The sequence below is a fragment of the Brachypodium distachyon genome, chromosome 1 (genome assembly GCF_000005505.3).
Source record: "Brachypodium distachyon strain Bd21 chromosome 1, Brachypodium_distachyon_v3.0, whole genome shotgun sequence".
NCBI classification, from domain to species: domain Eukaryota; kingdom Viridiplantae; phylum Streptophyta; class Magnoliopsida; order Poales; family Poaceae; genus Brachypodium; species Brachypodium distachyon.
Genome location: NC_016131.3, coordinates 877,665 through 903,062, shown reverse-complemented (window position 1 = coordinate 903,062; position 25,398 = coordinate 877,665). Strand labels below are relative to the sequence as shown.

The 25,398-nt window shown below is 42.8% G+C and overlaps 3 long non-coding RNA genes and 1 pseudogene across 9 annotated transcripts; 1 reads left to right on the top strand and 3 right to left on the bottom strand.

The window, feature by feature from the left end:
• The first annotated feature begins 935 nt into the window (after positions 1-935).
• On the top strand, positions 936-4,050 carry LOC100823415 (annotated as a pseudogene).
• A 6,985-nt stretch (positions 4,051-11,035) lies between these two features.
• Positions 11,036-12,304, bottom strand: LOC106865738. The gene is made up of 5 exons (XR_001405056.2): positions 12,109-12,304; positions 11,866-11,958; positions 11,568-11,722; positions 11,351-11,426; positions 11,036-11,262 (listed from the first exon to the last, which is right to left on the bottom strand). It is a non-coding gene; the product is annotated as an uncharacterized LOC106865738 (long non-coding RNA).
• Positions 12,305-12,337: 33 nt separating this feature from the next.
• Positions 12,338-16,695, bottom strand: LOC106865737. 2 transcript variants are annotated; one of them, XR_001405055.2, is made up of 7 exons: positions 16,087-16,695; positions 15,583-15,923; positions 15,380-15,505; positions 14,530-14,661; positions 12,969-13,097; positions 12,683-12,799; positions 12,338-12,565 (listed from the first exon to the last, which is right to left on the bottom strand). It is a non-coding gene; the product is annotated as an uncharacterized LOC106865737 (long non-coding RNA). The 2 variants fall into 2 exon arrangements; XR_001405054.2 differs by having other exon boundaries at positions 14,518-14,661; positions 16,087-16,693.
• A 4,727-nt stretch (positions 16,696-21,422) lies between these two features.
• On the bottom strand, positions 21,423-24,706 carry LOC112271782. 6 transcript variants are annotated; one of them, XR_002965191.1, is made up of 3 exons: positions 23,295-24,706; positions 23,134-23,210; positions 21,423-23,022 (listed from the first exon to the last, which is right to left on the bottom strand). It is a non-coding gene; the product is annotated as an uncharacterized LOC112271782 (long non-coding RNA). The 6 variants fall into 6 exon arrangements; XR_002965190.1 differs by having other exon boundaries at positions 21,423-23,210; positions 23,295-24,006; positions 24,101-24,706; XR_002965195.1 differs by having other exon boundaries at positions 21,423-23,210; positions 23,295-24,006; positions 24,134-24,706.
• Between the last annotated feature and the right edge of the window lie 692 nt (positions 24,707-25,398).

Genomic DNA, 25,398 nt, shown 5'->3' with positions numbered 1-25,398 from the left:
TAATTTTTTATAAATTTGGTTAAACTTTAAGAAATTTATCTAAGTACAAAGCTAGATCATCTTTTATTTAGAAACGAAGGAACCTTAAAAGTCTTATGGTTTCAGAGCCTTAAGCATGGCTATGTCACTGTCTCATCCATAGTATCCACTCAAAGTTTGCATGAGTGGGTAGCTATGGATGAGAATAGCCATTTTTGCAAGTGTACATGTCTGGGAACACACTTTCAGTACGATTAATTTCGTTACCTTACACCCATCAGATTAGCAATTGTGAAGAAAACGCTGTAGTACATCGCCGCTCCGCTCAGAGCCAACCATCGATCCAAACGCAAAAAAATGATGGGCCGAGCCACCCCAACCCAGCCCACACCACAACTAAACGCATCGTAAGTTGCTTTAATATGCGTAAATTATCACCTCGGAATTTCATATCATACAAGAGTTCGGTTGTTGGATGCATCATTTTGTGTATATGCTAAGAATTGTATCATGTTTGGACACTAAGAGCATCCTACTCGGCGACCCTAAAGGCCAACCAAACTAGTTTTGGGAGTGTCGGCGTCCAAAAACGGACCTGGCCGGCCTCCCTAATCTCAAATTTGTGCTGGCGGCCAAATAAAATAGCCGGTGCGCCCAGGCCAACCCAACCCACGGGGAGGCGAGCGGGGGTGTCGGCGACATGTGTTATGGCGGTGGGCACTGCCTGTTAGCCACCATTAATCGCCCCAACCGGCTTCTCCTCGGCTACCGAGGAGATTAATGGCGGCTCGCCGGGTCAATGACTGTCGGTTGCTACACGGCCGCGTCCCCACGCATTCCCAATGCAAAAACGCCGTGTTCACACCGCCCGTCAGTCCGCATTCCCCGGCTATAAAAACAGCGCCCCCACGGCAGTGCTCGCCCTTCCTCTAGCCTCGGCTTCCTCGCCCACAAAAATGGCCACCGGCGGCAAAAACTGGGTCCATCGTTCCCTCACCGTTGCCGAGGCCGAAGCCTTCTGCGACCACGACTACCCGGCGCCGCCGGACTGCGACTGCCGTCCGGCTGGGTGCTCTCGCTCAGCGGCATCCGTGTTCTGTTCCCTCCCCTCCGTTTCTAAATGTAAGATGCTCTAGCTTTGTCTTAAGTAAAGTTTGACCAAATTTTTAGAAAGACCTGTCAACATCTACAATCTAAATTGGTTTATTAAATACATCATAATATGTATATATATATATATATATATTTATAGTACCTTTATTTGATATTCTAGATATTAGTACATTTTTTATAAATTTGGCCAAACTTTAAGAAATCTGACTTAGGACAAAGCTAGATCATCTTTTATTTAGAAACAGAGGAACCTTAAAAGTATGGTTCCAGAGCCTTAAGAATGGCTGTGTCCCTGTCTCATCCATAGCTATCCACTCAACTTGGTTTAACATTGCTAGGTCGATTAACTATAGATTTTACGGTGACGTAACAATTTACCAATTAAGATCATTCATTTGATGGTAAATATTTGAGATTCTCAGATTGTGATCACATGTTACAGATTCTTTTGGCTTTGGTAACAAAGATTTTCAGTGCATCATTCCCGAGTACCGGACAGCTATGACATAACGTGATACATTAGAATCAGAAATTAGGTTGTAGTAAGGTCTTGCTGAAGATGAAGATGAAATGATGTATTTTGTATGAAACCATTGATTAGCTGTATGTATATTACAATGTTTTCTTCTGCATATTATCTCTTGAGTCGTACATTCATGAAAAGGGAAAGAATAAGAGACCCTTACAAAGTGTCAAATAAGGTGAGGTTATATAAAGAGGAGGTGCCTCTGGAACAATTGCTCCGGTTGTATGCTACTTAAATGAAATTGTGTAACATGCCAAGTCATTCTCTGTATTTCAAATGTTCTTTTGTACCGGCGACAGTTTGTGAATTATGGGATCATTGGTTGTGTTGAACTTGAGTGGGGAAACTAGAACTATGGGGGTTGCAGGGATTCTTTGGGTTATCTGGAATACCCGCAACAAGGCGTGCTTCCAAAATGTCAAAATTTCAGACCCTTTTTGTCGTCATTAAGCTCTCTAGTTATTGGTTGAATCTTTGATCTGTTTTGCAGAAAAAAGGAAGGAAGCTGAAGCCTTGTTATGTGGGGAACAAAGCTGGTCGAGCGAGTGGCAAAGGAAGCATTTGATGCGGCTCGGGGGATGGCACCCTACACAAGAGCGAATTGCAGATTGTTTCCTGGTGTGTTCGTTGTATACACCTGAAGGTGTTTTTCTGGCTTATAGATTGCGATAGCTTGCTGTAGGAGTTTGGAGTGCGGACTGTGATTTCAGCTGCCATTTCCCTGTGGTGCTTTCTGCTGGGAAATCGAGGGGTTAATTTGGCCTCTCTTTTATTCCAAAAAATAAATAAATCCTGTGCCATGTTTCAGCAACGACAAGGAAAATTTGCGAGCACAGGAGTCTTCAAGGAAGGGAGCAACGGCAGCAACAAATGATGTCTTTCCTGGCTAAAGCAATGCAGAGTCCTGGCTTCCTAGCACAGTTTGTGCAGCAAAATGAGAACAGTAGGAGAAGAATAGTAGCTGCGAACAAAAAAAGGAGGCTACCTAAGCAAGGTGACGGCCTAGACTCTGAAAGTGTATCATTGGACGGCCAAATAATCAAGTATCAGCCTATGATCAATGAAGCAGCCACAGCAATGCTGAGGAAGATCCTACAGCAGGATTCTTCACATAGATATGAATCTATGGGGAATTCAGATAACTTCCTTCTGGAGAATTGTATGCCAACTGCTCAAGCTTTTGACAGCTCTTCATCGACTCGGAATTCTGCGGTCACCCTTGCAGAGATCCCAGGCAACTCAAGTATACCATATATGGCTGCGAGCTCTGGACTTTCAGCAATTTGTTCATCTTCAACTCCCCCTGAGATCCAGCATCCAGTTCTGGACAACAACTTATCCAAAGAGCTTCCCAACATGAGTGATGTGCCTTGTGTCCCGACAGCTATGGCACCAGGTCCAAATGATATCGGTATTCCGGGATTCCCAGATTTGCATGATATTATAACGGAGGATGTTGTTGGCATTCCTGGAGGGAGCTTTGAAATGCCTGGTCCGGAGTGTATATTCCCTCTACCTGAAGACGGTGACGATCGACACCGATGAAATCTTGTCCAGCGATGACACCCAGAAGCTCCCGGCCATCATGGATTCCTTCTGGGAGCAGTTCCTTGTAACTAGCCCTCTATCTGTCGACAACGACCATGGAACACGTATCAACTTCAACTGGCACGGAGGCAGGAGGACCGTTGTTTTGGACTCGGGCCAAAACAAGGTTTGCCGCGCCAAGTTTTTTTGTTCCCCCATATATTTTCATCTGACGAATTAGAATGTTATTCCTTAGCATCTCTATTCCAATTCATGGGCCAACACATCTTTTTTTTTCATATTGAAAATGGCACAACAACTGTTTGGCCCTCTCCATTTCCGCACATATTGAAAATTGTCACTCAAAAATGATTGTAATGTTCTAAAATCAGTCCGATAATTTAGTTTCCAGATATATCTTATGAAATTATCTGGATTTTTGTCCATGCATTCCAACTTTGAATGAACTTATGTTCGACATCTCTCTCGAGTAATGTTCTGAAATAGGGGCTGGGGCGCACCCTTGCGCGCCGCCTGAGCGCAAATGAGTATGGATGGGCAACGCATGGTGGTAAAGAAGATTCGGCAGAGATGTGAAATTGTTTTGAATAGTTTGATTGCTCACTGACGACGGACATTCATGGAGCAGAGTGATACTGTCGCAAATAAAGACCCATCCTTAAACCAGGAGATTAGATAGGTTGGAGTGTTATTGGGTACATCAACAAGTAGATAACCTTGTTGACTTTTAACGATTTGCAACTTGATTTCTGCCCCTTCAGGCGAACAGGGGCACACCCAGTTACCCTTTGCTTGTTGCTCATATCTTTAACTCGGTAGATAACATTAACAGCAAACCTGCTACACTTTGCTTCTGTCTGTATGATTTCTCACAAGACTGGTGAGCACCCAGCAACAAGCAAGATGTACACCAGGATAAAATGAAGTAGAGCAAAGTGGTGTGGCATATTACGTAGTAGTAGTAGCATCAAGGGCAGCAGCATCCTGCACGCCCAAGCCGGCGCTCTGGGGGAACAGCTCCATGGTCTCCTTCCTGCCCACCGCCTCCATTCCAGGCAAAAGGATGATCGTCCCCGCCGCCCTCTGCCGCTCAGCCTCACCTGAAAACAAAACCAAGCAGCAGATCAACTCTGATTCCCTTGTTTTGATTAGATCCTCAATCTATTACGCCCATTGAAATAGATATTCGAGGTTGCAGCTATTTGAACTTTTTATCCACACATCAACCGAAAACAAGGGAATCACTGATGATTCGACATCATCATACACACTACTCTGACTGTGAGCTATTAGTGATCATACACACACTTCTCTTATGCCTCCATTAAGGTTGGTCTTAAAAAACCTTAGTGGAGCAGTACTGATTGACCTTACATGTTAGATAAGATAACCAGAGCAGTTGGAATGATCCGTGCCAGAGCTTGCCATCGGTCAGATGATGCCGTAAACTACAACGATGGAATGATGAACCGAAATGGACAGTCAATAGACCAGTTTTTAACTTACTATCGATGACTCGAGGCATGAGAACACAAACATGAAACCAAGAGACGTATATTAAACAGTATTATCATTTTAGTAACAGGTTTGCTAACCACCAGGATATGAGACTTGCCATTATTTAATTAGTGAACTTCTATATCCAAGCTTAAGTGGTGGTTGTGTGCCTTAGATTAAGCTTCAACATCTCATTTTTGGAAGTACCCGTAATTCCTACGGCACGTTACAACTGCATTAAACCTCTCCGCAATAATGACATAAGGCAACAAGCTCTTTATGTTAAAATTTTCAGCCAAATTACAAGTGGCATCAAATGAGTGCAGATAAGATCAAAATTGAAAGGCTCAAGGTACTACTGACATAGCTCGCTTTTAAATTCCTTAGAATTCTTTTAATACACAACTTTGGCTTTCGATGTATAAATGTATAAATCACAAATATGTAAATACAGAAAGTTCAAATCAGCACAGCCAAAAGGGGTGTTGCAGCATATGAACTTCAAATTCTACAGCATAATCTATATACAGAAACATTTCCTATAATTTCGTTTTAACAATAGAAAACAAATATGGTATATTAGGCCGTAAAATGCATAACAAGCAATTCTCGGTGGTTTCTCCACCAAATATGGTATGGTATGGGGGTGGAATCATAAAAATATCCAAATCATGATAAGCGGCATTCAGAATTTCGGGTTTGAATGATTCATTTGGAATTACCAAAATGCAGATGATCAGATAAATACCTGATAACACAGTGTTGGAGCCATCATGAAGTATATTAGGGTACCTAAAGTTGGAGCTTGTAAATTATTCATGTCAGCTGTGCTGGGTGCATTATCAACCTAATAGAGAACAAGTTAGTTCCAAGCCGAACACAGATCAACAAGATAGCAACAGTAACAAGGTAAAATGGCTGCAGAGGGAAACAAATAAATAAAACAAGGGGTCAGAAGCAGCATGTCGTAAACAATTAGGGAACAGAGCAACCAAACTGATTAAAAGTAATCATGTATGCTGGAACCCTGTGGCACAATTTATATCCTAAAACTTTTTCAGACTACTGCAGAAGCATTACTGAAGTAGGTCATGAATTTGTTGTGACACAACTAAAACAAAACTTCATTAAGTCAATAAGAGTGTAATCATATGAGTAAAAGGAGAAATGACAGTATCTGCTATCCTTGTTGCCTAATCTCCCTTTGTCCAAACAGGCTGTTAAAGCACATAAACCAAAAGGAGAAATAGATGGAAATGTACCTTCTTTCCACCCATAGTTACTGTCTTATGTCATGGTTTTTATGCGCAAAGGATACAAGTTTCAGCCAAACAATGCAAGCAATAAACATCAATAGGAAACCAGAATCAACAGCAGAATCACACCTGAACCAAGTGACAGGACTTGCTATTAGGAAAATGCGGGAGTATATAATGTTACTGCAAAAGCTTTAAGTTTGAGAAAACAATGCAAATCAATTCTACAATAAAGCTTAACATGATTTTCTCAGTGGCGGTTGTATCTGAATAACAAGAGCAAGAGCAGGCCAGGTCTCATGTTGCTAAACAGGAAATTATAATTGGTAATGCACGGAATTATTTTAAATTTTGTCACAAAAGTAAATTACTTAAATTCACTGATTCATTTATTGTTGAAGTATGAGGAAACAAAATTAATTCAAATTATGATTCTTTAAATTTTGCTACCAGAAGCAATATATATTATCTGTAGTGACCCAGCTGTTTCTAGCATTATGAGCAATAGGATCAATAGGTAGCCATGCTATTGGAGAGGGTCGCGTGGGTCATGCTAGTGGAGAGCGCTGCGCTGATGGATTGTTATTTGTTGTCGTCATTGAGGTCGAGCTGAAATGGTCTTTTTGAGTAAATAGCATAGGCAATTGCATACTACAAAATGAGAACAACATTGCTCAACAGGTTTTTAACTGGAGCATTTACATATTTTCTTGCTAGGCATGAACGCAACAGATATATATGAACACAAAACATTGTGGAGCAGCTTGGTGGGTATCTACTTTCGACTACAAATGATGTGTTGCCAAGTATGTACTCATGTACCTAAGGATACTACATATTGCTGTTACATTGAGAAATGGCCGGAGAACTGTACTTGGCCTCTAGTGTAAGGTGCAGCTGCTTCTCTATTAACTGTCTGCTCAATATCATCGACTGAAATTCGATCGATATGGTTTGCCGACACATGCTGACCAAGAATAGCCTCAAATGGTTCAATTCTGTACATTATGAAAACAAAGGAACGCAAGAAACAATAATAATGGAAAATCAGCTGCATACAAGAATCAAAATTTGCAAACTTTGGGAAGTATAGTAACCTCTGCGAAGAAACATCCTGATCATTTGATGCAATGCCTACATCCACATCCATCGGGTCGTTTCCAGAGCTGCGAGTTCAGGAAAAAAACATGAGGATATGTTTAATACGAGCTAGAAATAATTAATTGTAATATTTTCAATTTGCTGCAATCAGTGGATTGTTTTAAAGAGCTGACAGCCATGCACACATAGCAAGTGTGTTGATCAGAGTAAGGTGTGATATTTTGGTGTGTCAAGCTGTCTAAGTGTGCTTCGGTGCAAATTAAAGCTTTGAAAAGTGGAATCGCTATTTAAAGTTCTTGATGTATTGCATGTTCATAAACAATGTCCTGATGTGTGTCATTAGTTGTCACCACTTCACATTCTTTTGCATATGTCAACGGAGAAGGAAGGAGTTGAATTCTCTAACAACTCAAATCAATAGACCAAAGTTAAATTGATATTCATTTTTGGGAAAGACCAACATAGATGAGAACAGGACATAAATGCACATATATAGTGGATACTGTAATTGATGAGATAGTTCTTAAAAAGAGGCTTGACACAATCCACAAAGCCGTGAACTCACTTCCATTCCCATCTGCAGTGCCACCAGTTGCAGCTCCATGCCCATATGTCGTGCCACCACTTGCATCTGCATCATGTCCAGCTTGTTGTTTCTCCATCTCTCTGATCACAGTCTTCCTTATGGAATATTGCAAAATTCAGAACTTGCATTGCAGCCTCAACATCAGTTTAGAGAACCTGCAACAAGATATAGGCAATGTCATTAGCTTGGTTCTGTGAGTAGTTTGCCTCAAGAACTGTGGTTCCTTCAAATTTACTCCTAAATTAATAAGCTTAAAAGCAAGTAAGCATGTATAAATCTAAACACCATTGGTTGTTTCCCATGCACATTAATTCACACTGACAAGCTGCTGTTTGTGAACCGACAAACGCACAAGATTTAAGAGTAATAAGCTTAATGAGGGGGGAAAAGACCTCACACCTCCATCTCAAATAGGCAGCTCGCACTGCAACCTCCAAGAACCCAGTCAGATTTAGGTGACAACTCAATAAAAGTCATAGGATAACCTGAATAGAATAAATGGAACATTCATTATTTTGGGTGGAATTTGTTACAGTGGACACGGTACAGAATACAGTGGACACAGTACATTGTTATTTTCGGTGGAATTGGATTAAACATTCATTATTCGGATAACCTGAATACAGTGGACACGGTACAGAAAGAAAGTATACTCACAAGAGTGAATTTGTTAAACATGGGAGCTATCATCATGGGGTATAATGCCATCATTAGGAGAGCTAGTGCAAACATGAACCCCCAGGGATATATTGCAAGGTAAGGCCCACCATTCTGAAGAAGTACAGGAAAATATAGATCAATCAATGAACTCAGTTAGGTGGCAATCGGCGGTGCGAGTAAGATGGATAGTAAAGTTCCCTTGATCATGTCCCTGATGAAGAGACATATAGTTTGCTCAGGCAGGCCCCACGCAAGAGAAATTTCAGCATAAATATATTAGGGAATGAAGATTAAATTTATAAAGCGAAAATAATAAGTGCTTTCACCAAGCAGTGAACTGCAATCGACACAATTCACATAAATACATTTCACAAAAGTTAGCGCAAAAATTGAAATATATAGATTGTACCTTGTTAAAATTATCATGTTGGGTCTCGATAACAAATGTTGAATAGAGAGAATGCCAAGTCTGTGATCTGCATTGTGCAAGTATGTATCAGGGTATCACGTAAATTAGTGGTTTTGGCAAACCAATTGGTGTTTTACAAAAGAACATGCATTGCCATAAGAGAAAATACGGTTACGAGCAAAGGTCGATATTCAAGCGAACTGCTTAGTTGTCATGGAAGCATTCAAAAGTCAAATGCTGATCAATCAACCCAAAGAAAAAATAAGTACACCTCAATGTTGAAATAAATATGAGCAAGTAGTCAATTATCTGAATAAAGCAACAAATCTTTTCTAGTCTTTCATTGTACATAACTATTTTAAAACTGAAAAATGTGCTGGAGAGGAAGTACAGTCACAATTATCTCTGTCAGGACCAAAATCAGAGCAGAGAAACACACGTGAGCTTATAATTGTCACAATCATATGCTGTTAGTCCTGATTCATAGATACCTTGCTGAAACAGCTAGCATCACAGATGATCCGGCATTTGGCGTTTGAGAGCTAAAGCTATTTCAAACAAACAAAACAAATGCCTCAAGATAAAAACTAATCCTATTTGAGTGCCTTGAAGCTAATTTAAATTAGCTGGATACAAAAGGCAAAACCGCAAAAATTCCTATAAGGATATTGCAAACCAACATGTATGTTGTCTTCTGACCTTGGCAGTATCTCTGATCCTAATTATCCGACATTAAATATCGCAAATTACCCAGCTTTATAGTCCAGTTCTCACTACCAAAGGAAGCTTTATTATGTTGTTCTTCTATCTAAAATTTGACGCACCATTTGTTTTCACCGGTTCTTCTCCACTGTCATGAGTTTCATGACTCATCACCTTAATTTCAGTTGAGCAAGAGCCTTAGAAGGAAGGCTAGTAAAAAGATCTGCAGAAGAAGAAAGAAGCAGTTGGCAACAACATGGCTACATATATTGCCAAGTATTATGCATGGTCTCTTTGCAACTGCAGCATCATCGCTTTGACTTTTAATTTATATGATACCACAACATGCATGCTTGACCATGAATGTGCCAATTTCACTTAAAAAAACTATACGTGGTTCTATCAGCTAGGAGACGTTTCTAAGGCCAAACAAGGTTTCAAGAGCACACTTGCGGATGGTATTAGTCCAGATGTTGTTACTTGTTGGGCTTGGATGAATGGTCAATCAACAGAGCAATGCAAGAGGCTAAACTATTGCGATGGAGCTTGTTGCTAACCAGTCAATCATTTTTACGGATGAGCAAACATCTGGTTTGATGCTCGGGCAGCTGAAATTGTGATGAATATAGATCAAATGTAGAAACTACAGAATGTAAGCTCAACAAAAAAAAAGCTCTTAAGCATGTGCATCAACATAGGAAATAAAATTAACATGAGCTAGGATCAATGCTTGAGATAACTGACGTTAAACTTATAAACAACTGCCAACAAAATTTGCTTGCTGAAAGTGAATAAATATCTCACATTCTAAGAGCCTTGCAGCCAATCCTTGTACTTTTCAGCCAAAACCTCCTCACTTGATTTCAGGTCCATTTCAGCTACTACCTCTGTTTGAAACTGTTCATAAATGACTATTAAATGTCTATAGAAGGATAACTGTAGCCAAGTTAATGTAAAATGATTTACAATAAAACACCTGAATAACAATGTGAGGCTATAAGTTTGTCCTTTCCGAATTGGCGGATCAAGTGTGATAACCAAAAAGGTATGAGCATCGTTTGGCTGAATTTGTCAAAAAGCATAAGCATGGAGCCATATTAGCTTCTAGAAAAGAGGCAAATAATTCTTGATATATATTATAATAAAGTAGCAAAAGGAACTACAAAACAAACAAGCGAAGAATACTGCTATACTGGATTTTATTCATTACCTTGTCCTTGGAGTCGTACGACTGACATATGAAGCTGAACAACATATCAACCTCTGAAGAAAAGGAGGAGTTAGCTATTTCATGAAACATAAAATAAATATACATTGAATAGCATATCCTTGTTTAGAAAAAAGCAAATTGCTATAATTACAAGATTTTCCCACCTTGGAGTAAGAATGGCTCAGCGCAAACGAAGCCGCCCGCGAGGCATCGCCCATCAGAACAGTGAATGCCGACGTGTACCCTCCCAGTGCTCGCGATTTCTCTCACGTTTACTTGTTTGGATGGTCCGACAATTTGTATTCGAGTTCTATTTTGCGAAATTCTCTCTTTAATACGTGCACGCATTCAAACTTGTTATGATCTTTTATTCGACCTCTTTTTCTGAGAAATGCACTAAATGGTCCAGAATTATCTAAGACGACCGATATTTAAAGTTTTTGCCATCCACGATGCGAGTCATAAGTATATGCCAAACCACTACCAAGCAGGCTAAGCAAGCAGTACGGTAAGCTATATATTACAGCAAACGGGACCGTCCACATCATACTCTGCACTATATAAATGCCACTGTCAATTCTTTACTTCGTTCCAGAGTGCAGGCCGCTCTCCAACATTCCTTTGCATACCGACGATGCCGTGCAGAAGTTCTTTCCTCAAACGGGCAACCTTGCCCTGCATCACCGAGTCGATCTCACCGCATCAGAAATTGCTCACACCTACAAGTTCTGGTTTCATTTGCTCAAGGATAGAACAGACTAACCACGTTCAGCTGCCTTGTTAGCCGCTCCCCATCGAAGTACTGGGCGTAGTGCATCAGGTATGACCCGGACTCACTCCTGTTTTATCCACGAGTATCAATTTTCATTAAAATCGGAATATAACCAACACACGACGGGGGAGATGCCAGTCCCAAAGGGGGATTCTTGCTTCATGCACGGCCCACCCTCCTTGTAGCATGTCACCGAATTTAGGCATACCTTCCTTCAACAACTGAACAATTGCACCATGCTTTGCGTTGTAACGGCTAGCCGGAAAATGTGTGCACACAGGATCCAGTACCGTGACCTTGCTTTCGCTCCTTCTCAAAAACATAAAAAGACCAGGAAGACTCGATGTTGTGGGGTATCATGATCTGCAAATTCATGAGATCAACGCTCAATCCCTTTGTCATCGGCCCATCGAACATACATGCATCAATTCTACATTAGAATAATAATAACGTGACTGCTTCCACAGAAACATTTATTTGGCTTTGTAAACACCTCCATCACATACCATGCCGGTGCTTGAGAAATCCACGTCCGGGCTCCCACCCGTGAGCACTGAACGAAGCGACGTAGCTTCACTTGGTGCGAACAAAAGCTTTGCCTGCACAACTTTTTTATCAAAAACGCAAGGCACTCCAAAACAAGCTAAGCTGGAAAGAATTTTCCAATCATCACAGATCAGCAGGAAAACGCCTCCCCCCGGAAGAAGTCGGCGGAGAGGATATGCTGGGTCCACGGCGAGACCACTCACCATGAACCAAGTGTTACCCAGAAGCCTTCCGCAAGCATACTCAACAACTTCTCCAGTATACAATCCCCGTTCATAGAACAGACGCACTATTGCATCTACACCCTTCCCGGTCATCTCGGCGCCGACGCTATATTCCTCCCTTAGATCCTCACCTGTCATCGCCAACTCCTGTGGCTCCACATGCGGGAACCAGGTACTGCAATGTAATACACACCATAATTTTCATCGAAAAAACTACAATAAACCATTGCCTATTGTCCGACAGCCAAATCGCTACCCCGTTTATAGTATTAAATTACGTTCCAGATCAGGTGCAATACAACTCTGGACGTAGTCGTAAAAATCGTCCACTGGATCGACTCCCTCAGATTCTCGGGTTCCATCGTCTCTTCTCGGCACATCTTCACATGACGCGCCACTCCTCGCAAACCAGAGCAAGTCCTCCCCGCCGTTGTATCTGTCGTGTTACAGAGTACCAAACTCAATGAGCACCTTTCTTCTCTTAGTAACAGCCAGTATTACGCTTTAATTAACAGCATCACGCATAAGAACTTTGTTTTCTCACAACATATACCTGCACATGTCTCATCGTTTCCATCATTGACAGCCCCCAAGTCGCCCGACGGAGTACCTACACTCGTCTGCGGTCCGAGGTTGGCTCCAAGTTCAGCCATAGTAGGCAAGTCGGCTCCTGTCGTATCAAACAGGGGAACAATAGTTTCTACATAAGTGTACTCGAAATTAATTCAAATTAGAAGACAGCACCAGGGGGTTTCCGGCATGATTTCGCCTATATATAACACCCTGGTCACTATGAGCAACACGCGTAAGACCTCTGCCTTTTTTTCTTTCACATTTACCTGACAATGTCTCGTCGCATCCAGCACGAACACTCCCCAAGCCCCCCGCTGCAGCATCTCCACCGGCCTCCCGATTGAGACCCAACCCGAACCGATCTGTGCCCTGCTATTTGTTCCCTGTAGAACCATCTGGAAACGAGAACGAAATTACTGAACTCGAACTCCGTTGAAGTAGCAATCTGCCCTTTTAAGAGTAGGCAAGCAGCATTTTCATGGGAGAGAAAAATCTAATTTCAGTCCCATGTGTCCATGATACCATAGCCACATCATCTCACATGTTGTTACCCCACCGGCACCGCCATCCTATATAAAGTCGCCTCTACCACAACAAAAAGATTTTTATGGAACATTTGTTTGTTTCAAACACAATTAACTAATCCATGTAGATATATAAATCACAACAATATTCAGATAGTCATGAACATAAACCATATTTTTATTGTCCCAATTTCATGCACAGGCACACCTTTTTGTCTGTAGCATCGTATTTGCAATTTGGGGCAACCACCGGTGGCGACCCAGTGGTGTCCTGTGCATTGCCGAGGCACCGCATGATTCTATGTCGTTTTTCATTTCTCGACGCGGCCAAAACCCTTCCATGATTTTTACCACTAACAAATTTTTTAACTTACCGTACTTTTTAGCTGTCAATGTAGCACAATTTCCTCCGAAATCATTTCACATTAAATCATACTAGCACATTCGAAGGCTAATTTAAAACAGATTATGGAACATAATTACTTTTTCCTCGACCAGATAATATAACCTCATGCATGGCACACCCTTTTTCAGCAATGGAAATTACTGAAATGAAATTCTTCTAATCATGTATCCTGCCTTCTTTTGAATAGGGAGGCAGCATCATCGTCTTTTACAAATCTGAAGTACTTCTATTTTTTCACATCACTAGATCCAGATTTCTCAAATGTTCTCACCCCAACCGCCCCCGCTATCCCCACACGTAGGCACCTACTGCAGATCATAAAGATTTATGGAACAAATTTTTGTTTCAACAAAAAATAACTAATCCACGCAGACACATAACCCACACCAACTTCCAGCAGAATATGAACAGATAACATGTTTTATTGTCTCAGTTTCAATCCTAGGTAACAGAGCTATGATTATATGGCATATCGGACATCCTCACGTGATAAAAAATAATTCTGTAATTTCACTAGTCACAATTTTACTACCTGTTGTACTTTTTTTTCCCTGCAATTGCAGCACACTTCCCCTACCAAGTCATTGCACTTTAGTTTATATTAGCCTTACAAATTACACATTTTCATTAACAAATGGTTATTTGGACTATTATCCATAATTCTTTGTCACACGGCCAAAGCAATCATTAATATGCATGCCACACCTTTCGACAAAAAAAGGGCGTGAAATGGCTCTCTTCATCCGCATTCATCCCAGAAATGCAAAACTAATACTTAGCAGTCCCCTTTTTTTTAAGACAACCCTCCCGCAACATATAGTTAGAATAACAGCTAGTAGAGTTATAAAATATTCTTTATTCAGGAATGTAAAAATCACGCCTCACCATATATATTACCACTGTCAAACGATCCCAGACGACTAGTCCGATATCTCAGCATTGATGGGGTGGCGTCGAAGTTCGGTGAAGGTGAATTATCAGCCTCGGATCCCTTTCGCTGCCCATCCGCCAAACCTTCACAATATGAACCTGTGTTCATAATAAATAATCGATTACAAAAATGGCCTTTTATTTTTTCAATCACAATATGAACCTGTTGTGTTCATAGTAAACTTGCTACATATATTTTACGGAGTGCCAAAAAACAAGAAACTCCATGTTCAATATCCCGAACAACGGCTGTATTTTAAATGGTCTTCCTAGTTATACTTCGAGAAAAGCCACTATTTTGTACATGTACAAATAGTATAAAGGGCCAGCACGATTTTCCTGATTTTTTTTGCTGTCTATATGCCTGCCACAAATAAACTGATGTTCTGAATTATTACATTAGATCTCCCCGTTTGAAGTCCATTCCCAAAAACCAGGCTAGTATTTTTCTTTTTTTGCATGTTGATGTACATCAAATTATTTTATAAGACAATATATATTATTCATGGGCCCCATCATCTCCCAATTCCTATGAGCGTTTTCCATCTTGATATCTTGCTCACTTAAGTCACCAGTTAGTACAATCATTCTGTGCAACAAATCCAATCGATCACTTTACCTGCAGCATCACCACTGTCAAGCAAACCCAGACGCCTAGTCCAATATCTAGGCATTGTCGGCGTGTTGTCGAATATCGGGCCATTATCCAATGAAATTGCATCCACATTTCAGTTTAGGTCTCAAGTAACCAAGCAACCTAACCAATCCAAAAATAAAATAAAATGCGCCATATATGGCAGAAATGACAGGCACTGACCTATCGCAGGTTGACCTGCGTGAGACATCACGACATCCGTACCGGGGGTGCAAGCTTCCCTTCCTTTACTACATTTAGCCATGCTTCCAGAACCTTCCCCCCTCTCACCCGTGAAGCCGGTCAAAGCTGTCCACAATAATAATTCTAAATGTACCCAGCTAAAAACACCCAGCGCGCTAATAACCTGAATTTAATGTACTCACCGACAGGTCTCTTCGCCCTCTTGCGAACTACCTCCAACTCTTGCTTCTCTTTCCCTTTCCCGCTGCTGTATGTTGAACATGGTCCTGTCGACGCCCTTGGTTCGGAAAGGATCATAATACCTAATTCGCACACGGAGGGTATTATGCTCAGCTAATGTGATCTCTATAATAAGACCAAATCAAAAGAAGAAGTGACATTCTCAAGGTAAACAAATAATTACAAAGCCAGAACTAATAAAACGCAGGGTTACACAGGGCCTTGGCCAAAGACGCGCCTATTGAGGTGCCGGTGCCCACGACAAAGGCAGCGTCCGCATTGGAGGGCGCAGCTTGGTCGCGATCTGAAATTGAAATTCCTGTCAGTACGCGTCCAACATCATTACCATCACTACGGCCCGAGTAAAAATTGTCAGCGATCTCGAATATCCATGCTGAAGATGGTAACAGCAGCGCTTGAGAGAATTGCAAAATCCAAACTGACATGAGGCAAGATTAGAAACGTACCAGCACCACCGAAAAGCTCCTTTGTCAGTGAGGAGCTCCCAAGGACGGATTAGAGTGGTGACGGCTCGGCGTGCTGTTCATCATGAATAACTTCCGGTGGATGAACTTGCTCGTCCTCACGTTGACGCCGAAGATTCGGGGCCGCAGGAAGAAGTAGACCACGTCGCCGGGGAGTTGGTTCGGCAGCAGAGCTTCATAGCCCCTGTAATGTAACCCGCGTCGGCAGGGACCACACGCGGGACGCAGACCAGGATCTCCCACTGCTTCCCCTCCGCCGCGTCGTCCACTCCGGCGAAGGGGCGGCTCGGTCGTGGCCAGTACACGAGCTCCCGCGAGGGAGGGGGCCGGAGGGACGGAAAAAGTTTTCGAACGAGATGGGGGAGAGACGCGGTGGTTTGATATGATTGGGGTTTTGATGTGCGAGGCGGTGCTGCGGACGGCGAGACCGAGGGGGCCTCGCTCCCAGACAGACACGGCGGCGGCGGCCTCCATCGCCCAAAGCCTAGGTTCGCGACGAGCGGAATAGGAGTAAAGGTAGCGAGCGCGCGACGTAAGCATTGCTGGAGGCGGCGGGGGTCCAAGGCGGAGCACGGAGGACGGAGGAGAGTGCGTACTGAGTGTCAGTGAGCGAGGAATGTGCAATTTTCCATACAAACCCAATTCCGGACACCCCACCGCCGTCACCGTCAGTCGGAAATGACGGAAACGCAGGACACGACCCAGCTTTCCCCGTGCCTTCCGTCACGCCCCGCCTATTTAAGGACCCCGGGCTCTTCCAGTTCCACCCAGCAAGCACCAAGCTTTTGTCAAGGTGTGTGTGCACATCTCCCCTTCTTCCCCCTCTCTTGAGCATGTTGCTCTCGGTTCAAGATCAGAGACGATAGGCAGATCTATTGTGGTTTTCATGCCTATCGTCTTAAATCTGAGAGCTGTTTCTATGATTTAACTTAGGTCCTTAATTTGAAGCAAACTCTCTATGTATCGTCAGGCCATGCTTAAATTAATATGTGTGGATCGTGTCTTCGAGGCCTTAATTTGAAGCAAACTCTCTACGTATTGTCAGACCATAGTTAAATTAATATATGTGAATCCTTTTATCGAAGGTGGATTTTTAAACTTGTTCTGAAACTTTTATCGAAGGTGCATTTTCCCATCTTCATACTATCCTTAAATTTTCATAAAATTTCAATTATTAATCCCAATGGCTAGAACGTGCAGCTGCACTTTTTTTGGCGTCCGAGCGCACGCAACGGAGAGACGTCCGATCGAGCCTGCGCCATCGAACCACCAGCGGACGCTCCGACCAGGTGTTTCTCCACCGCACGCCCGCGTCGGCCGTGACCAGCAGCGGCGGGCCCCAAGCGCCCCGGTCTCCGCCACCTGCCCCGACCCGCCTGCCCCTCATCTTCCTCCTCAGGCGTTAGCTCCCCCGCGGGAGACGGCGTCGCCGGCCGCGACGGCGGCGCGCGAGCTGGTTCTCCACAGCCGTGGGTAGCTAGACGGCCGTGGGCAGCTAGCCCTCCCCCGCGGACGCTCCTACCCTTCCTATTCCTCCTCAGCAGCGACAGCTTCCACCGTGGAGACATTGTTGCGCGCGAGCTGGTTGCCTGGTTCTCCACGGCCTAGGGAGCTCACAGTCGCAAACTTGTTCGTGCACTACAATTTTTTGGCCACAGGCTGCAGCTCGATGGTAGCAAGCTATCAAGCAAAGCAATTATTAGGTGCTACTTAGAGGACAACAACCTTGGACTATCAAGCGCCCAAGCAGTGGATGAGACGTATGAGAAACTGATGGAAAAAGAGGCCATCTCAGTAGTCTTCTAGAATTATTTCACATTTATTTAAGTTGAAATGGCTTATTATGCACATGGTCGGCAAATCAAATACTCGTTCCGTCCACAAGTAAATGTACTTCTAGGCTTTGTCTTAGGTCAATTTTAGATTTGACCAACTTTTTAGAAAAGAGTAACAACACATATGACTTCAAATTGTTCTATTACGAGACAAATTTCAAAATGGATCTAATGACACTAGTTTAGTGTCACAAGTATCGCTACATTTTCCAATAAAACCGGTCAAACTTTAATATTTAAATAGTTCCGTAATATTGATCTAAAATTGTTGCACTCCCGCACAAAGGTATGAACGTGCCTGAATAAAAAAATTGCTAAAACTTGTAGTTAATTAGTTGTAGAAATAGGTCAAATAGTTGCTTAATGTTGGTCAAAAGTTGCTGCAATCCATCCAAATATATGATTGGGCTTGATACAAAGTTGCTAAAAACTGTAAAAAAGTTGCGAAATATGATAAATAGTTGCTTAATGTTTCACCAAAGTTGATGCACCCCAATAAAATAGGATCATGCCTTAATTCAAATTTGCTAAAATTTGAGTTAATTGCTAAAATATGCCAAATACTTGCTTAATGTTGATATACAATTGCCGCACCCCACACAAAGGTAGGATCATGACTGAATAAGAAGTTGTTAAAATTTGTAGTTGTTGTACCCAAAATTGATACGATGTGAGTGAAAGTTGCTGGCGTTAGCAGCCAAAGTTGATAGTATGTGAGTGAAAGTTGTCAGTATATGAACCAAAGTTGAAAGTGTGGTAGTAAATTGCTGATATAGAAACCAAACTTGCTATTATGGGTATAAAAGTTGCCAGTATAGCAGCCAAAGTCGTTAATATGCGAAAAATGGTCGGTATAGCATCTACGTTTACAAGTACATGAGTGAAAGTTGTCGGTATAGCAGCTAAAGTTGATAGTATGGTAGTCAAATATATACAGAAAACAAAGTTGCTTGTATGAGAGTCAAAATTGCCAATACAGCTGCCAAAGTTCTTTATCCTTGTTTCCTATTTTATTGTGGGTTTGATAAGAACCCTTTTTGCTTTCTTGATAAAAAATCGAAAAAAAGCGTTTTTTCTTTTTTCTATAACCTGCAACCTGCTTTTTTTATTATAACAAGTCCTATATGGAAATACCCGCTAAAGAGAAAATCTATCTGATTGCCTCTCGGCCCATATCTATTTTTCAAAATAAAAAAGAAGAATTTTCTTCTTTTTTTTATTAACATTAAGAAAAAAGAATTAGTATGCGAGTCAATGTGTGTGTAACATCCAAAGTAGATAGTATGCGAGTCAAAGTTGCCAATATAAACAGCTAGAGTTACTAGTATATGATTCAAAGTTGCAAATATAGAAAGAGAGTTGCTAATATGTAAGTGAAAGTTGTCGATACAGAAGCCAAAGTTGCTACTACGTGAGTCAAAATTGTCAGTATAGAATACAAAGTTGTTAGTATGATAGACAAAATTTGTCGGTATATATAGGGAACAAAGTTGTCCGTATAGAAGACAAAGTTGTTAGGATGAGAGTCAAAGTTTCCGATATGGAAGCCAAAGTTGCCAATGTGTTAGTGAAAGTTGCCGTTATAGTCTCTAAAGTTGCTAGTGTGTCGGTGAAAGTTGCTGGTAAAGAAGCCAAAGTTGCTAGTGTGTATGTGAAAGTTGCCGCTATAAGAGTCAAAGTTGCTAGTGTGTCGTAAAAGTTACGTGTACAACAGTCAAAGTTGTTGGTATGTGAGTGAAATTGTGGGTATAGCATCCAAAGTGGCTAGTACGTGAGTGAAACTTGTGGGTATAGCAACCAAAGTTACTAATATGTGAGTCAAAGTTTGGCAGTATAGCATCCAGAGTTGCTAGAATGTGAGTCAAAGTTGCTGGTATAGCGGCCAAAGTTGCTAGTATGTGAGTGAAAATGTCGTTATAGAAGTCAAATTTGCTAGTATGTCTATGAAAGTTGCCGCTATTTTAGTCAAAGTTGCTAGTATGTCTGTGAAAGGTTGCCGCTATAGTAGTCCAAATTGCTAGTATGTCTTTGAAAGTTGCCCTATAGTAGTCAAAGTTGCTAGTTTGTCTGCGAAAGTTGCCGCTATAGTAGTCAAAGTTGCTAGTATGTCAGCAAAAGTTGTCGTTGCAGTAGTGAAAGTGGTTGATATAGAAACCAAAATCTCTAGTATGAGAGTAGAATAGCAGCTGAAGTTGCCACTATGTGAAAGCCGGCACGAAAGACAAAATTGTTAGCGCAAATGATAAAGTTGCCAACGCATTAACGAAGTTGTTAATATTGAAGCGCAACAACTTTGGCTCCTCTGCAAACGACGACTTTGACATGTGTTGACAAGTTGACTCCTTAACGAGCAACTATCGCTCCAATGTATCACCGAAGAAAACTTAAAACTTTTGGGTGCCAATTTTTTAGTGTATTGCAAGCAACTTTGACTCATTTATTGGGAATGTTGTCTTCTCTATATCAACATTCTTTTCAACGTAGCATTCCAGACAAATTTGCAAAACATGACAAAAAGTTGCATTGTTTAGCACAAAAGTTGCTTTTAATAAAATATTTATCCAAATATACCCAAGTGGGATCTAGTTTTGAAGATCTCGTCGCGATAGAGCCAACAGTGAAAACGGATCATAATTCCGACGCTTGGTTTGGAAGTTATAACATTTTTCAGTTGTCTGAAAAAAAAATTAATGGGATACTATACGGACTGCATGGTCGGGGGGAGAGATGCTAGTATTGCATGTGCGGGTTTCTAATCACATATGTGCCTACGATGCGCGAGTTTCAGAATTGCATGCATATAAGAGGAACGCTATTTTTGGATGGGTTGCGGTTTTCTAACCGATCGTTGGCTGGCTGATCTTAACCAGCCAACGGCCGCTACTAGTCTCGTCCTATATTAATTGGCGGTAGCGGGCGACACAAGAACCAACCAACCTCTCTAACCTCTCTTGCGTTGCGCCTACTGCTTTATCCGCTGGACTGCCAAAATGCAGGGCTGGGGAGCTATACGTGGCTAGTGTGTGTGTCTCCTGCTATTGGTCTCGTGGTGTTTGGTGGTGGTCTTGTTTGCATGCATGCATGGATTCCTCGTCGAGGCCCACTAGACGTACACCACTCCTGCCTGGCTGGACTGGCAGTCAAAGCGCTGATCCTCTGACCCCGAGAAAAAGAAAGAAAAGAGAGGGCGGTACCAACTCGACTCTCTAGTACAACTAGAATCTGGGCGCAGGGCTCGCCTCCTAGGTGGTGATTAAGTCAGTTCAAACAAAAAGTCAGCCTCGTTTTGCACAGGTGGATTGTCAGCTGCCCTTTGCATTCAAGGCAATAGATACTGGGGCACGCCTCCTGGATGGTTGTGTTTTCAAGATAGCAGACGTCTAAAACAGCGGCCTTTAGACCAAAATGTACTACTCCCTAGTCCTATCCATACTTTGTACTGAACCAGTGACAACTAAAATACACTCAACCGGAGGGATTACATAGGAACAAACTTTAACAAGTTGCTTAATCTTATTCGAGTCAGTCTGTACAAAACAAAAATATCTCAAGATTCAGTTCCCGTTCATTATGGCTTGTTTCCAAATCTGCACTAAAGTACATCAGCTGGATCTAGGAGCTCGTCGACATGTTCATGCCGATGAATACGTAGCTCATAGAAGATCTACATCACATTGGTAGCCAACAAGAGGGTGTATCTGTTATGGTAGAATACTGCACAACAATACGAGCTACTCCTGTAAGCCATCCATAGCCTAATTCAACTCTTGAATGTCTTCAGTGCTAGCAGTCCAACCTACGAGACAAGGCCGCAAGAAAAAAAAATGGAACTGATTAAAAGGAACAACAAAGAGATTAGGGAGTGGTGAAGTACACTTAAACTGATGCTAAACGCTTCTGGTTTCTAATACCATTTAGGTGAAAAAACAAATTAGACCAACCATGCTGTCAACCTCGACCTTACAGAACTACTCCCTCCGATACTAAATTGTTGTTAAAATATTACATGTATCTAGACACCTTTTAAGAATAGATACATCCATATTTGGGCAAATTTGAGACAAGAATTTAGGATCGGAGGGAGTACTATATAGCTTATGTCATGTGCATATCTGTGTCGGCAAAGCTGGTACTCTCTCAGCTCCGCTTAACTCGGATATTGCTAGTTAATTTGCTGAATTCAAAGACCAACAAAAAGTGAATTCAATCAATTTCCCATTTGTTCTTTTCGTCTGCACCTAAAACCTAACCAGAAAAGTCTTCCTCTGGATTACATGTAAAATTTCCCCCACTTGCAGATAACTGCAAGTGATCTTCGTTTCTCTAGAGATTGTTAAGTGCTGTTCATTCTTCAGAACATTGACAGTGAAGCACAGTACATGATCTAACACTATAAGATCCATAATAAGTGTCTCAAGTCTTGTGGTTGACAAGAGGATCTTGAGTCTCCCTGCATACCCAGGTCCAGGGATTGATGCATGATTCCTAGGTCCAAGGACTCGTGCATATCTAGTTCCCCACGGATCAACAACATTAAGTGCCCGGATGAAACAAGAGTACCTGTGTTTTGTATCGTATAGTACTACTCATGTAATATTTTGACAAGAATTTAGGAACGGAGGGAATACTATGTAGCATTTTTCACCTTGCAGTTCCTATACCTTCATTGGCTTAACCCTCTCATGTTTTGTAGCGGTTGGCCGAGCGAACGAATCTTATGATCATAATGTGAGTCTGTACTGACCTTCAAGCAGGCTCAGAATATTGGTAATGTGTAATACGGAGCACAAAGATGTGTTGTGATAAACATGCAGGCGACAATGAGAAAACAGAAGGATGCTCAGAGATAGAACCTTTCGAACGATGTAATTGCTGTTGGATTTCAAATTTTTCTTGATGTGTCGTATGCCTTCATTGGGTTCCTCGAAATTGCCATTGATCTCATCAAAGTCTATCTTCACTTTCTTTTTCACTACTTATGTAGGATGTAGCAGTGCAGCTGTGCAAAGTGAGAACTGCTAGTGGACGTAGCGAGAGAAGATGTGCATGTAGATAGCTCATAGCTGGGAGTTTGGGATGCAAACTGATGCAGAATATGAATTATGAATGAGATGTTAACTTAAGGTCAGTGTCCCGTGCAAACTGAGCGGCCAATGCATGATGTTCAAAACAAAAAAAACGACGGACAACCAACCTCAACCCCCGCCCGACGGCAACAGCACGCTACAGGCATCCCAGCCAGCGTCGCCATAATGTTTTGGATCACGGAACCTGCGCAATAACCAAAGAAAAATGTTGAATGCAAGAATAACCGGTATCCATAGAAATGTAGCATCGTGTGAGAAAATTGCAAACCTTAGCTAAACAGTGAAGTCTCATTTATTCCACAATTATTTGGTGCTGATATTTTGATCCTCGCATCCAAGCTAGCCATTTACAGCCAGAAATATATATTGTCAATATATTGACACAATATATATTGTCAATATATTGTATGAGGGCCTATAAAATGTCAGCAATGAGGTCTTATGCCCAAGGCAAGGAGTATAGTTCAGTTTCTGGAATTTTAGAAATGGAAGTTCAGTTTCTGGATATTAAGAAATGGAGCTTCATATTTGGGCCTATAAAATGTAGTGATAGGCTAGCTAACAATGTTGTGCAGTGCTCCAGGTTACTAATGATCAGCCGTATGGGAAATTTGGTCAGCCATGTTAAGCACTGAATTATATCAAACTGAAGGACTAAAGCAATGAAGTACAGATTTATACAAAGCACTAAATTATATCAAACTGAAGCACTGATAGTTACTGCACCTCCCAGCGTCAGACCGGGGATGCGACCCAAGGGCAGCTCCCAGGACGCCGGCGCCGGAGGAGAAGCAGCCCGGGGCGCACCAAGCACACGCACAGGGGCCGGCGTTGGCGAGCCAGCAGCAGAACAACCCGGGGGAACCACGGTCAATCGCTGGTTGGTAGCCAAACGCTTTCCCTTGGGATCGTCAGGATCAAAAGGTTCTGTTTTCTGAAGTGCAGCTTCCTGTTGATCCAGAAGGGCGAGCTGCAGATCTCTGTCAAAAGCGGAAGCAATTCCCAGATCGGAGGCAAATAGGCGAAGTTCAGGATCAAGCTGTAACTCAGGATTAGGCACATCAGGCAGCTTACTTGGAGATTGGATCGGGGTTCTGAAGGAAATACCAGGCCGACTCTGGCGACGCTGAACCACCTGCGGACCCAGACACAGAGCAATCGACTCATCGCTGCTGGAATTCATACTGTCAGAGATTGCCGGTGGACGCACCAAGTTAACACCCAACGGCCGGTGAGGAGCACGGAGATCCAACTGGGCAAGCGGTGATTCTGGCATCCAGGCACATCCCCCCAACCAACACCCCCACCACCCAAGTTTATCCTCATGCGCAGCATCCTGACCCCAGAGCTCCCAGCCGTCTTCGGGCTCCGGGGGGGGGCGGCAGAGGAGCATGGCGATTCCGGGTACCTTCTGGAATCTCCTCCTCGAACGGCAGAACCCCATCAAGATCCCCATCGCTAAGAACCGGGTCAGCAGTAGGCAAGTCATCATGACCCGCGGAAAAGGCGGGCAAGTCAGGCGGCGCGCACGCAACAGTGTCCCGCGAGGTCAAAGCAACGGTCGACACGTCAACCCCAGAGGAGAACACGGCTGACCGAAGGACAAAGGAAGCGGCGGTGCCGGCGACGAGATCCGTCGTGAAGACAGGGCAAACTCGAAGCCACCGATCACCAGGTGATCAGGCGAGGCCGCCACAGGGTAACCAAGGCAGGCTTCATAGGCAATGCAATCAGCAAATTTAAGGCGCTCCTGACGACGCGAGGAACGCTTCTTCTTCAGTACCGAGTTTGTCACCGATGGCCATGGCTTGGAGCGCATTCGCAGAACAGCGCTTGGAGCGAAGAACCAGCGTCCAATCCTCCTCCGATTCAGACAGCCAGAGAGCATGTACCCCAGAACCGCCTCAAGCGCGCACCCCACCGAACGCTCCTCAAGACGAAAGTCCGCACGCCCAAATGAAACCACCAGGAGAAAAGCAGCCTCACGGGACAGGGGATGCACCGGTTGGCGATGACGACGAAAGATGGACTGAGCAAAGAACCTGCCCGAGCCAAGGACCGCGGGCACGAAACGCGGCAGGGAATACAGCAACAAGAACTCCGGGTGCAGACGGAGAAAGGCCGCCATCTCCGAGGCCAAACCCGCCGCACGTCTAGACGCATCCAGCAAGCAGATGGAATGAAACGCATCAGCCTCCGAGTAGCCCGCCGCCAGGAGATCGCCCAAGTTGTCAGCCAAGGAGGCCACTTGAAGATCCCCCGCCGCCTTAGTAATACCATTGGTAACGGAAGGTGCATTAATAATAACAGCATATTCAGCATAAATGTGGCTATGCACATTAGCATCCCATATGATGTAGTGCTTTGGCTTT